Here is a 15,366-nt window from a genome sequence, read left to right on the forward strand (position 1 = left end):
TTGAGCTGCAATAAATGCAATGTAATGTCCCCCTGGTTCAGCCGGAGTCCCCATTGCCCTTGTACGCAGTGACCTACTCTGTTTTCTGATGTGGTAACACTTCCATTTTAATATTCTCGTTCTTCTGAGGGTCTTTCCATGGCGTCACGTCTACAATTTGTTACATTCCTCAAAACACATTTAACATATTCATCTGAATCTTTTCCCTTCCAGTAGGGGCATCTTCGGGTGGCACGGTGGCTTAGTGGTTAGCAGTGCTGCTTCACAGCACCTGGAATGTAAGTTTGATTCCACCCTTCAGTGACTGTCTCTGTGGAGTTTGCATATTCTCCCCTTGTCTGCGTGGGTTTCCTCCAGGGGGTCGGCTTTCCACCCACAGTCTAAAGATGTGCGGGCGAGCTGAATTGGCCATGCTAAATTGTCCATAGTGTTGAGGGATGTGTAGGTTAGGTTGGTAACAAGGGGATTGGTCTGGATGGGGTGCTCTGAGGGTCGGTGTGGACTTGTTAGGCTGGAGGACTTGTTTCCACACTGTAGGAACATTTTTAAAGTGAATGTTTCTCTCCCTGACCATGATTAAGAGCTCTGCAGTGTCAGTGATGACAGCGTTATGTCATTTGGAACCAATGTATTTGTGCACCTTGCGCTGTCACTCACTTCTCAGGGTTTGGGGATCCATGTTGGACAGGGTGGCTGAGCAACTTTGACACACTTTTTCAGAATTTATTCAAAAACACAGATTGCGGAAGAAACTCAGCAGGTCTGGCAGCATCTGCAGAGTGAAAGCAAAGTTGAGCTGTTGGACCCAGTGAAGCCTTTTCAAAGCTCTCAGTTTCTGCAGCAATTTTGCTTTCTTCAGATTTCCAGCATGCACGGTGCTTTGTTTTGTTGAAAATTCAGTCAGTGCCGATTCATTTCTGGAGAAACTCAGCAGGTCTCGGAGACAGAGAAACAGAGTTAAGCTTTCAAGTCCAGTGAGACCCTTGTTCAAAACTGGAAAGGATTGGAAAATGGTCTTCTTAATACCTTGGCAGAGGTAGAGGAGTTGTGACAGGAACCAGAGGGTATGGGGACGCTGTGCAATATACAATGGGATTTTACTTGTGGTGAAAGAGGAGCAGATGTACAGTGGGAATAAATAAAGGTGTGAATGGGGGAGATGGGTTCTCTCTATTGAGTGCAATGTTAACAAGACACAAACAAGACAAAGTCACATCTTCTGCATCATATTGTGTTCAACATGTCTCCATTAATAACTCTGAATGTCGTGTGCATATGTAAGCAATCTTATCTATCTGCACAGGCACACTGATTAAACAGTGTATATAAAATCATTTCTCCTCCATTCCATTTCAAACTACCGTGTTTTGTTTGCATAGTCTCTCACCATTCCTTCAGCCAAATTTATTCTGTTTCATTCTCTGTGTTTTATTTTATTCCGTCTGTGAAGAAGAAATTGCCTACTGGGCGATATCACATTAGTCCTGCCCAGTCTGCACAGCCACTGTCCCCTCTTGCTTACTGTTTCTGAATCACTCACATAGATATTGTCTCTGACCCTTTACTCCCAATAAGCAAAACAATTGGAAATGTAATGTTTACTTTTGGGCGAAAGCCAAAAAATCGGGAAAGAAAAGCTGTATAAACGGCAAAAAAGTTCTTTGTAACTTTAGAAGCAAATTATTGAAAGTGTTGTGTTAAAGATAAAATGTTGCCTTATTAGGGCAGTGAGAGGAAAGTTCAGCAAAACCCACATTTCGAGTCTTTCTCCAGGCAGTTGTGGCCAGATACAGGGTTTAGATTGGCAGTTGTTGTGGTGGAGGAGACGTCAGCGCAGTAACAACCTCTCGATTGGCTCTTAGGTAAACGGTTACATGTGACATCGCATGTGGATAACACAGCAGAATCATTGAGCCTGTGCAGAGAAAGCATCACCTTTCCCCTCTATCTCTGTCATTGTGAGAGTAATTGGAGATGGGCACTAAGACCAACAGCAGGCGATGTCAACATCCCACCCAGACCAGGTATTGTTGTTACATTAAAAGTGTCAGAGTGGAAGGGGTTAACTGGAGCTGTTTATCCCGTGACTTGTATTAATGTCAGTCTCCATGGATACTAACCGTGTCACTGGAGGGTTTCCCTCTGCTATTAATAAGGGGTTTCTTCCAATGCGCTATCCCGCAGTATCCGTGGCTGTGTCATCCTCAGCACGATTGGGATCAGCAGCTCCAGGGAGAGGGAGAGATCAGAATCTGTGACCAGCAGATTGGGATGTTCCAACAATGGCTCAGAATGCGAGAACAATGGAGTGGAATGTGACAACAATGTACCAGAATCTGAGAGGAATAGATTGGAATATTCCAACCATGGACAGGAGTTTATCCGATGGCCTTTACTGCATTTTGATTGATTGGTACCCGTTAAGACAGCTAATAGAATGTGTACTGATGGTTATTCAGGCTGGTTACTATCCCATCCTCGCTGTTGTTGGTGTTCCTGGTCAGTGTCTCTATCTCTGTCCATTTATTTATTCTGTAAAATGTTGTGAACAGCATCTCAATTTCTATGATCTATATCTGGCAAAGATGTAAACTACTGCATTCACTTTCAATTACAAACTCTATTCTTATTCCATGGCTTTTTTCACCTTCACTTACAAACACCCGAGGAGGAACGAACGAGTTCATAACCACCATTGGCCCATTTTGTCCTGATCTGATTTATATCACACTATTCCCTTTATCACCAATAATATTCCCACTTTTCACTTCTTATTCAATGCTCTTTCTGAATAAACTAAAATCTGCTCCTTTCCAGTTCCAGTTCTCTTCTGGCCACACTTGCAGTGACAAATATTTTAATTGTCTACTTATTCTTATCTCTACCTGCTCCGATGTCAGTTGCAAAGTGTGAGGGCAGTTTGATTCTAAAATGAGGTGGTTACAGCTTTGTGTCACCGGTTTCAGCATAACCCGTCGATAAGCATGAGTGGGCGCCATGTCCATCATCTCCTCAGTGCAGTGCTCCAATGTATTCATTTGGTGACAGAGGACATCTCTCTTCAATTCACCCCCACTGACCCACTGCTGAGTGGGATACATTAATTCTGTCTCCACAGAAGAAGATACAGAAAATATTCCAGAAATTCCACAGGACAGAGTGACTGTGAAAATGAGAAACTGTGGGAGATTAGAAGTAATAAAGAGGAATTACTCAAAACTACTTGAACTGAAGTTTGGTACTTTGCTCTGGTACATCCCAGAGTACACATGGAGGTGGCAATAGAGCTAGTGAAAGAGTTACAGGGCCATACAGCTCTTCAGTCGAACCAGTCCATGTCAAACATAATCCCAAACTATCCTAGTCCCACCTGCCTGGGCTTGGCCCATGCCTGTCCAACTGCTCCCTGTTCATGCAATTATCCAAATGTCATTTAAAACTTGGAGCTACAAGAAAGAATTATTTGCTACCATACAAAAGTCTTAAGATTGTGGAATTTCTTGTTCCTGCAAATTGGAAAATAACTGTTGTAACCCAGATAAAATCCGGAGTGGGAGGGAAAAAAAACTAAAATTTGGGCAACTTGTTGCCAGTTATGAGGAAAATATTGGAATCTTTTATTAGGACTGTGAAAACTGGGGAATCATATTATGACTTGGCAAAGTCAACTTAGGTTAGGAAAGGGAAATCATCTTTGATAAGCCTGTGGAGTTTGTGTTAACTAAAGCATCCACAAATTTTGGACCTGCATCCAAATTATCCCCAGAAACGTCTTCCATTGCTGCTTCACAGTCTTCCTTGCTAAGATTGTATTCCTGTTAACTTTGACCAGTTCCCCCCTCATGTCTTTGCAGTTTCATTCCTCAATTATAATTGAGTCACATCCAAATGTGAGCAATTCATTTAACCTGAAAGAGGGAGGATTGAGAGATAAGACATGGAGAAAGATTGGAGTACTTATTAACTCAGTATATGTCATGTATGTATGAGAGAGAGAGAAAGTGAGAGAGAATATAGATGATGAGATGTAAATATAGAGAAAACTGGAATATTGACAGAAGTGGATGTTCTTTCCTCTTTGTTTTGGCAATTCCTGTGTTTTGTGGTCCTTCATCTAGTGCATGTACGACTGAGTAATATGTATATATTGGTTGAAGCATCCACACATGAGGACCAGTGGAAGTGGTGTATTTGAATTTCCAGAATACTTTTGATACGGTTGCACACAGGTGAATGAATAAGCCTGGAGTCCAGGGTAAGGGGGAATCTACCACATGGATTGAGAATTGTTTAGTTGAGACCATACAGAGAGTTAATCCCTTTTCCAGACTGAACACTGTTACGTGTTTGGACCACAGTAATTTGAAAGGCATGCAGACAATTTGGATGTGACCATCAATAATATGCATCTCATTTTGTAATGATTAAATGGTGCGTGGTTGGAAAGTGTTGTTGTCCAAAACGACCTGTAGGGGCTGAATGGCCTCCTCCTGTTCATATGTCAGTGACTCAAGGGGCTGTACAGCAGGGCCAAGTACCTCATTGGGCTTCCCCGGGTTTCTGTGTAACAGCCTGATGTGCGAACTAGTGTGACAATGCTGTAACTGTAATAGGTTATTTTGTCCTGGATTCTTTTCAGAGAGGGATTGAACAAGAGGCACAAAGCTGTCTAGTTAATAAAACTTGAGTAAGCAGCTTGAGAGGCTTTGGCTTTTTTCACAAAATCTGTTAACTATTTCACTAATATAGCTCTGAATAAATGTAAACAGAAAGTCACCACAGGCTTCTGGGGAACAGGATTCCCATTCGAAATGCACTTTTAGAATTTCTTGTCATCCATTTTATAGAATCAGAAACTCATGTAATGTAACAATGTAATCTGATCTATTCCCATTTTCCAGCATTTGGCCGATATCCATCTAAACCCTTCCTGTTCATTTACCGACCCAGGTTCCCTTTAACTGTGTAAATGCACCCATCCCCACCACTTCTGGCTGCACTTTCTGTACACACACCACTCTCTGCATGAAAATGTTGCCCCACGTTCCCTTCTATATCTTTCCCCTCTCACCTTCAACATATGCACTTTACTTTTTCACTCCTGGGAAACAGATCTTGGCTTTTCAGACTGTTCATGCTCCTCATGATTTTATAAACCTTTGTAATATCACCCCTCAGCCTCCAACACTCCAGGGGAAAAAGCTTCAAACTATTCAGCATCTCGCTGTCGCTCACACCTTCCAACCCAGGAGCATGCTTGCCAATCTTTTCTGCTCCTCTCAAGGTTAACAACATCCTTCCTTTAGCAGAGCCAACCGAAATGTACACAGTATTCTTAAAGTGGCCTCATCAACGTCCTGTACAGGAGCAACATGCCATCGCAGCCCCTATACCCAATGCTCTGACTGATTAGGGCAAGGGTGACAAACGCGTTCTTCAGCATCCTGTCTACCTGCTACTCCACTTTCAAGGAACTTAGTGCCTGCACCCAAGGTCTCTTTATCTGGCAAAGCTCCCCAGGGCCTAGCATTAACTGTATATGTCCTGCCCTGCTTCACCTGACCAAATGCCAAACCTCTCACTTACCTAAATTAAACTCCATTGGCCCATGTGATCAATGTCCCATTGCGCTCTGAGATAATTTTCACCACTGTCCACTGCACCACGTTTTAATGTTATCTGGAAACTGACTAGTCATGTCTCTGATATTCACATCCACATCCTTGATATTAATGTTAGAAAAGAGTGAACTCAGCACTGATACTTGCGGTACACCAATTGTCACTGATCTCCAGTCTGTCAAACAATCCTCTGCCTTCAAGCCAGTTTTGAATTCAATTGGCTATCTCCCCCGGATCCCATGCGCCCTCCCATTAATGAACTGTCTACTGTCCGGAACCTTACCAAACACCATCGTAAAGTCCATATAGACAACACTGCCTTCATCAACCTTCTTTATCCCTCGTCAAAATAATCAAGTTAGTGAGACATGTTTTACACCGCACAAAGCCGTGTTGCCTATCTCTAATCAATGCTTCCCTTTCCAAATGCATGTAAATTCTGTCCCTCAGAATCCCCTCCAACAACTTACCCAGCTCTCATGTCAGGCTCACTGGTCTATGGTTCCCTGGCTTGGCTGGTCATTGTTTCCTTTTCCAGTCCCACTCCTCCACTGGTCACAATAGATTTTAAATGTAACCAGGTTGGTGATGTGGCTGATGATATAGGGCTCAGACTGGGTCAGGGTCGGTGTTAGGAACAAGACAGGCAGTTTTCTTTAATATGCTAAAAAGCACATTTATGACCAACATATAATTACTCAAGCTATGCTGGAAAGAAGAATGTAAAACAGTTTGCGTCTGCAAATATGTAAATTGATATTTTCCCTTCACACACACACACACACACAAACACACACACACACACACACACACAGACACACACACACACACACACACACACACACAAACAATCGTACGTATGTTTGAAGACAAACTGAAATGTTAATTTGAAATAACTTTGTCCACATAAGAGATGAACTCATGATTAAAAGAAAATTATGAGACTTCCCCAAATGTTATTCTGCTTCCAAATATGTTCTGTTTGCACAAGTTGTTGGCGATGGGATTCCTTCCTGGAACAGTTAGATTTGGCTGAATTCCCTTTGCTACAGGCAGTGGGAGATTCTAGCGAATCGTTGTCATGAATCCGCCACGAGTGGTAAAGATGGCTGACCAGTGTTTAGCTCTCATACATTGCTGTGATGAGGAAGAAGGAAAGAGAGAGGGAGCAACAGGCCGTTGCGAAACAGTGAGGTTACATTATTTTTCCCTCTCTGAGTTGAGTCACACAATAATGTTCTTCGACCCCCAAACTGGAACATGTTCTGTTTGACCGAACTATATGTTTCCGCCACATTTCCTGCTCCACGTCAGTGCATCATTGTTGCTGTCGGACACGGAGCCATTTCCTTCGCAACAAGTGGGCCTACTTGATTTAAAGATATGATTATGTGTGCCTGTGTAATTTAAAAATAAAATGTTTAATGTCTTCACAATATCTATGTTAAAATGAATGTGTCTTATTCCTGAATAAACACAGAAATTACTAAAAAAGCTCAGCAGGCTGGGAGCATCGATGAAGACAAATCAGAGTTATTGTTTCAGGCCCGGTGAGCATTCCTCAGAACCTGTTTTATTTTTTAAAATTACTTCCTCAGTTTTATTCTCCCATGTGCGAGGAAATATCCATCAGGTATTCACCAGGTACGCCATCTTGAAAATCTTACATAATCCAAAAGATCATTTCTCGTTCTCAGGCCTGAGCTGTTAATCCTCCAGAACGTAATGCCTTCATCCCAGGGCAGTATGTAAAGAACCATCTTTGAAAATTTTCAAACATTGTCGTGTTTGCCCTGCACAGATGCAGGGAAACATGCCTATGATCATACCCGGCACACTTTGCAAGAAACGCCATCATTCAATTCACTTTCCAAATCACTTGCAACATCTTCAGAACAATATTATATGATTTATGTACCAGGACACACAAATCCCTCTGTGGCACTGACCTCTGCGTTCCTTCTCCAGTCATATAATTTACTGCTGTTTTATGCTTTCGCCGAAATACAAACTTCCCATAACACACACTGTACTGTTTAATTTGCAATCCCGAAAGTTTGCTCATTCTCAACCCCTGTCTACAGCCCGTTGCAGATGCTCTGCCTCCACTTGACATCTTATTGGACGACTCTGCTGGCGTACCCGCAAATTGAGCTCCAATCCTATCAGCCCTTGATCCAAAGCGGTAATGTCGTTTGTAAGCTGTTGATGACCTCACACTAATCCCTGAGGAATTCCAGTAGTTGCAGCTTTCCAAACTGAAAATAAATAATTATCCCTACTCTGCATTTCCTGTTAGCTGACCAGGGCTCGCCGTGTAGCAGCTGGGAAAGGTTGCAGGGTGTCTCCTGTGGTGTGCAGCTGGTTGTCCAGGTGTTTCTGAGCACAGCAACACACCATTAGGGCTATTTGTTGTCAGATCAACAGGTAGAGGTTGCACTGTCAATGATTCTAATCTTTGAATGTTTGAAAAACAAGCACAGGATATAGACTAACAGTTGAGCAGAATGCGGTACGGTCAAAAATGCTGTCTTTCAGATGCAGCAATAAACCGAGTCTGCCCTCTCAATCAGGTGCTCAATTTCCCCCGGAAGTGTATTGAGGAGGAGGGGAGATTTCATATGAGTCTGGTTAACATTTGTCTCTTTCACAACACCATGAACACAGATAATCTTAATGATTAATTTCATTTTTGGCTGTGGGTGCTGTGTGGAAAAATGCCACAATTGGTACACAATAAAGTTTTTAAAAATGTCTTTGACGAGTGACCTTCCAGACGTTTGCAAAGCCATAAGGGGCAGAGAGGTGGAAAGAATCAAGGTCTTTTCCCCGGGGTGGGGGAGTCCAAACCGAGAGGGCACAGCTTTCAGGGGAGAGGGGGGAGGTTTAAAAGGGTCTGAAGGGGCAACATTTCCATGCAGAGGGTGGTGTGTTTATGGAATGAGTGCCAGAGGAAGTGGTGCAGGCTGGTACAATTACAACATTTAAAAGGCATCAGGATGAGTATACATTTGGGAAAGGTTGAGAGAGGTATGGACCAAATGCTGGCAAAAGGGCCTAGATTTATTTAGGATATTTGGGCAGCGAGGACGAGTTGGATCGAAGGGTCTGTTTATATACTGTATATCTTTATGTCTCTCTGACTCCATGTCTGAATACGTCATTTTAATCCTGTGTAACTTCTGAAATATGATAAATGATCTCCTTTCTCATTGCCAGAACCATCTCATTGTTTGAATGGGGACTTCCTTTCCCTCTGTAACAGCCTTGAGGGTTGGAGTGAGAGAGCAACACACAGGATACGAGCTCCAGTTGGCAAATTGGACCCTGAAGCCTGCTGCTTAATTTAGAAAGATCATGGCTGATCTGTTTGTGGCTGAACACCCCTTTCCTGTTTATTCCCAATAATGGACTCTCCTGTCCATTAAAGTCAGTTGAGCTCTGCCTTGAATATCTTCACTAACCCAGTCTTCATTGTTCCGTGGAGATAAGAACACCACAGACTGCACAATATTAAAGAGAAAGATATATTCTTATCTCAATGTTAATTAGGAGACTCCTTAAAGTGTGTTACCCTCACAGCAGGTTACCTCCTCTTTCAAGCACACAACAAATAGGAGCAGATGTCGGCCATTCATCCACTCAAACCTGTTCCGTATTCCGATTGACTCTGTTCTGTAAAGTATTTACCAATCTCAGCCATCATTGCTCTCTTAGGAAAATATTCCTGATACCTTCTGACCAGACAATATAAGAAATTGGAGCAGAATTAGCCATTTGGCCCATCGAGTCTGCTCTGCAATTTGATTATGCTTGACATGTTTGTCTTCTCACCGTAACCCTCGATCTGCTTATTGATCACAACGTATCTATCTCTGTCTTAGAGACATGGCTATGCATGTGTGTGTGTGTGTGTGTGTGTGTGTGTGTGTGTGTGTATACACAGAGATTATTTGAATGTAGAGAGGGAGGGGTGTCTAAGATTACAAAGAGATCCTGAACAATTGGATGATTGAACCTAAAGATGTAGCAAATCCTTTGGTCCAACATGTCCATGCTGACCAGATATCCGAATTAATCTCATTCCATTTGCCAGCATTTGGCCGATATTCCTCTGGACCTTCCTATTCATATACACATCCAAACACCTTTAAAATGTTCTTTTCACAAGCCTCCAGGATTTCGTCTGGCAGTTCATTCCTTTTTTTTAATCTTTGCCTTCTAACCTTTGACTCCCCATGCTCTGGTAAAAAGACGTTGACAATTCACTCTCTCCATACCCTTCATGATTTTATACACACATACAAAGTGCAAGTTTTACTTGAATCAACACGAATGGCTGTGCTTTCTGTTATCCCAGGCCTGAATTCTGAAATTCAACACTGATACCACTTGCTTCTCGATTAAGTCCCCATAGGGCAGCACAGTGGCTCAGTGGTTAGCACTGCAGCCTCACAGCGCCAGGGACCCGGGTTCGACTCCAGCCTCGGGTGACTGTGCTGAGTTTGCACGTTCTCCCCATGTCTGCGTGGGTTTCCTCCGGGTGCTCCGGTTTCCTCCCACAGTCCAAAGATCTGCAGGCTCGGTGGATCGGACATGTTAAATTGCCCATAGTGTTCAGGGGTGCCTGGATTATAGGGGGATGGGCCTGAGTGGGATGGTCCAAGGGGCAGTGTGGACTTGTTGGGCCGAAGGGCCAGTTTCCACACTGTAGGGAATCTAATCTAATTCTAGAAAAAAAAATTAGTTAACTTGTTCAAACATACTATGAATCAGCTCTGTGGGATTTGAATCTAGACTTTTATGCCCACAGGTAGGGATAATATCACCGCACTGCAATCGGCCCTGATCCTGCAACATTATTCTTCTGTTACCCTGGGGCGAAACATGTCAGGGTTTTGTGGGGGGTTGGGAATATCACTCACTGGGCTGTGGCGGGGCAGATTGTGTTCAAATTGCATAAACGCAAGACATTGTTTTTGGCAAAACAAACAAGGCAGGACTTATCCAATTTAAATTAGGGCCTTTGATGGTGTTGCAGAAACGCATATAGACTGTCAGGTACAGTTCTGTGAAGTCTGTGTCACATATGGTCAGGGTGTTTCAAAAGGTGTTTAGTTCGCTGCCTTCATCGCTCGGACCTTTGAGTTCAGGAGTTGGGATGATTTAAGCCTAAAACGAGGAGTAACGTGCCAGGCAATTTGGTTTGGTGGGCTTGTGGAAGAGAGGGAAGCAGCAGAGGCAGCTGATTTGATTGTCTCAATCTTAGTGACACAGAAACGCCATGTGTCTCCCTCACTTGCTGTTGGAGGGGAGGATGGATGAGACAGGATGATGGATGTGTTTTGCAAAGAATGCCTGTGTTAGTGATATTTAAAAATGAGTGAACAAACCTGCTGAATTAAACTTTTATCCAGAATATTAAAACGAACAACAGAAGTCCAGGTTCGAATCCTATCTCAGCAGATGAAATTTGAATTCATGAAATCAGCAGGTGTAATTTGAATTTAATGAAAGAAATGGAATTAAGAATCAACTGGTTGCCATGGAACCATTGCTAATGGCAGAAAAGAAAAAATCTAATGTCCTTCAGGGAAAGAAATTTGCCAACCTCAGCGAGCAACTCAGTTGCAAATCACTGCAAAGTCTCAACAAAGCAATGAAACTGAGTGGAGCACTTGGCATCGACCAAGGAATTAGGAAAGATAACTGCAGAATCAGGCCTATCGACGCCCCCCCCCCCCCAAACTCCTGCTTACTAATATCTGGGGGTTAGTGGCAAAATTTGGAGAGCCAACTCAAAGATGAGTCAAGAGACAGTGTCAGACTCATGGAAACATACCTCACAAACAATGATACACACCACTATCACTGTCCTTAGTGAAGGCCTGTCACGGCAGATGTGGCAGCATAGTCCTATTCCGACCGGATTATTTGACCTGGGAGTACTCAACATTGACTCTGATGCCTGGAAGTCTCATGGCTCCTGCTGATTACCATGTACCATCCTCCCTCTGTTGATAAATCAGCAGCAGTATTATCGCTTGAATATTAATCCAGAGATCGAGATAATGGTGGAAGTGGGTACAGTTACCATGTTTAAAAGACATTTAGATAAATACATGGGGAAGAAATCAGTTTGGATGCTGTTGTGAGCTACTGCCCTCCCAGGCCCTCTCTGAAAAAATCCCTGATGGTTCCCATCCTCTGCTGCTGCCTGTGCAGTGGCGTGTAGAGACCAGCAGAGGGTGGCATTGCATCGCATCAAACAGCACAGAGACTGTCAGACCTGCCCCACACAGAGACACACAGAAACACACACAAATACACCGATACTTACACAAATAAGGGGAGCCTATCACAATTTCTCTGGCTCTGTGGTTTGTCAATATTTCATTCATTCCATCTGGTGTGTGTCAGGATTCCTGTTATTCCGTGGACAGCATTTCATTATTTGAGTCACTCCATGAGAGTACATCAGTATTTGCTCTCTCCAGTGAGTGTGACAGTATTTCAGTTGTTCCATGGGGACTGTGACTCTATGAGGTTTTCAATGTTTGATTATTGAAGATGGAAGGACAAGTTGGGAGACTAGTAAATATTACAGGTTAGTTTCAGTATCTGAGCTGTCTGAAGGAGGAGGTGCTGGAGGGAGACTCCGTGCTCCCTTCCTGGGAGCTGGTGGAGACGATGTGTTGTGAGCCCACCCTCCTGCCCACCGAGACCGTGGGGATTCCATTTGTACTGGAGCGATATAAAAGGGAGATGGCATCAGGGGCACAGTTTCTAAGCTGTGCCAGGTGGAAATGGAACTGACAGTGGGGTTAAAGTGAGAATTACCCTTCACTGAACATTGCTCCTTACTCGGTCGGTGGGACGTGTATATTTTGAAATCTCCACACGGCCGTCCTGGTTCTCTCCAGTTCATTCCAGGATCCTCCCCGTGCGGCGGGGGAAGGTGGGTGACGGAACTGATGTGTGGAACACCACCGCCCTTCTTGGCCTTTTCTGTCCTATTCCAGGCTGTTTCTCTTGGGATGAGGGAAAGGGAGGGAGGGAATGAAGGTGAATGTGAGGTGTCCAGATTGAATCAGTCGACAGTGTTGGATCCATGCAGTGTTTTCAGTTTCGGGGAGTATGTCTGTCTGTGTGTGTGTGTGTGTGTGTGTGTGTGTGAGAGAGAGAGAGATGGAGCAGAGAGAATACGGTGATACTTACCCTGACAGAGCAGGGAAGGTTATTGTTGCTTGTCCTGTGTTGCTAGACATTTCTTCAGACTGCAGATACTGCACTGAGCTTGGTGCTGAGCTCAGACCATGCTCGGTGTGGCTTCCTCTGCTAAAAGAATGCTCCTCCTTTGTACTAGCCCATCCATCAGGGCCTCTGTGTCCCTTTCGATAAATCTTGGTGCAATTGCCCCTTATCTGCCAGGCTCGGGGTAAACCGTGCAGGCTGGCTCCGAAATGAGAAAGTTCAAATGTGTGCCCATTGGCCTTTTAAAGTTGGCACCTGCGCCAGGGGTCATGGAATACCCGGGCCATCCAGGCGATGGGAACTATTACCAGCCATGATGGGTGGGAGAATCAGGCTGGCATTGAATGAGAGGAATGGTATGTGCTGGGTGAGGGAGAAAATGAGGGGAGTTTGATAAGATAGTATCAGAAAACTAGCTCGGCCTCCTGCAGACTATCCCTCTGTCACACTCAATTAAAATGTCACTGAGACAAATTATTGTTAGATTCAGCCCAATGAGCCAAAGACTGTGCTCACCACACTCTCAGTCACAAATGCAGAACAAATGCTCATTCAAAACCCTCCATTATCTGAACTCACAGCAATATCCTATTCACACATCATTCCTGAAAAACTGACCCATGTTGCAAGATGCTATCAAAATGTCTACATGTCAGCATTCTATAACGTGTGAACACATCCTTCCATGACACTGTCTCTCAACCTCCCCCTCTCTGTCTGTACATCCAACCCATCCCATTTGTTCGTATTTAAACTGATTCCCCACCATCTCTCTCTGGCAGTGATTTTCACACCCATGGCACCCCTTGTCATGGCACATTGGAGATATGGAGCTGTAGATGGATGGGAGCCTCACATCCTGTCACTTCCAGCATGGGCTGCAAGTTTCCCCAGGCTGGGCAGCGATTTAACACAGCGTTACCGAGCACTGCACTGGGGTGGGCTGTACAGATCTACACGCTGGGAGGGTAACTGCTCCGGGATTACAGATCAGTTCAGTGGTGTTCACTTCACAGCCCCCCGTGCTGGAGAGATGCCTGGTCCGGTTTATAGATCAATGCACTGGTGTGGTCTGCACAGCTCCCCGTGCTGGACTGATATCTATTTGACTGGTGAGGCCTGCACAGTGTCCCACTCTGGACAGATTGCCGGGTTGTATTGAGCAGGAAACTAGACTGGTCTGCACAGTGCTCCATGCTGAACAGGTATTCCATCAGGGTTTGTGGTGTCCGGGCTGGTTCTGTGAGGTGGATTGAGAATGTGAGATAACTGACCACTTCAGCTGATCTGGCAATGCCTTTAATTTGTGTTTGCCAGTTGTGTTGAGTTTGGGGAGAGATTTCCACCGCGAGGCTGAGTGGGTCTCACCAAAACTGATGGACAGAAGGGCCTTTGTGATGAGGATCTTTATGACTCCATCAGATTCTGTAACCGACATTCCCCGGAACATTCTGGAACCGACATTATTTGTGAATGGTTGGATTTCATTTATTTGAACAAAAGATGAGATCCCGAGTGAAAAGATCCCGTTCCGGGGAGAAGGAGACACTGTTTCAAAATCCCCTCCGGCAGTTAAAGAGGTGAATATATTTTCCCTGTGTTCATGTTTCTTCACAACCGAAAATTGACCACAATTGAGAGCAAAAGACAGAAATTTCCAAACTCCGTGTGTCTTCAAGAAACTGGGAGTGAATCCTTCAGGAAGGCAACATCTTCACCCTCTATATCAGGAACTGTAAAGCAGTGACCCGTGTCTGCTCTCGAGTGATCGAGCCTGTGAGTGTTCTTGAAACGATCTGTTCTAATGGATGTGCATTTGTATATTACAGGAGGGAGAGTTCCTTGTATCTTATGTTACATTTTTTTTTGTAAAAAAAAGTGAGTCATTACTATTTGTTATTTCAGCTTCATTTTTTCCCAATAAATCAGTGATACATTTGAAAATGTCACTGGGTCCTCAATCAAACTGGTAACTTTGCCTCCAGACTGATGTGTAATTTATTTGTTTTCCTTCCTCACAGTTAATGTAGTGACAATCTACGTCCTGCTTTATAAAGATTGTGGATTGTCTCCATGTGTCAGACGTTACCTGGGGGCCATGGCAGTGGCGGATCTACTGGTCATTATCCTCGACCTGATATTGAGACACATTCCCATTGTTTATCTGGAACAGTTTTATTTCCTGTTGCCCATCCCCGTGTGTAATATCCACGCCGTCCTGCTTTATGCAGCCACTGACTGTTCTGTCTGGTTCACCGTCACTTTCACCTTTGATCGATTTGTGGCCATTTGTTGCCAGAAGCTGAAAAGTAAATATTGCAGTGAGAAAACGGCGGCTGTGGCTCTGGGAACAGTGACTGTGCTGAGCTGTTTAAAGAACATTTTCTGGTATTTTATGCTCACAGCTCACTATTGGCTGGCGAACGACCCCTGGTTTTGTGATGTAACAGACGGTGTTTATGACTCTCGTGCCTGGGTCACAATCGAGTTC

The sequence above is a fragment of the Stegostoma tigrinum genome, unplaced genomic scaffold (assembly GCF_030684315.1).
Source record: "Stegostoma tigrinum isolate sSteTig4 unplaced genomic scaffold, sSteTig4.hap1 scaffold_179, whole genome shotgun sequence".
Lineage (NCBI taxonomy): Eukaryota > Metazoa > Chordata > Chondrichthyes > Orectolobiformes > Stegostomatidae > Stegostoma > Stegostoma tigrinum.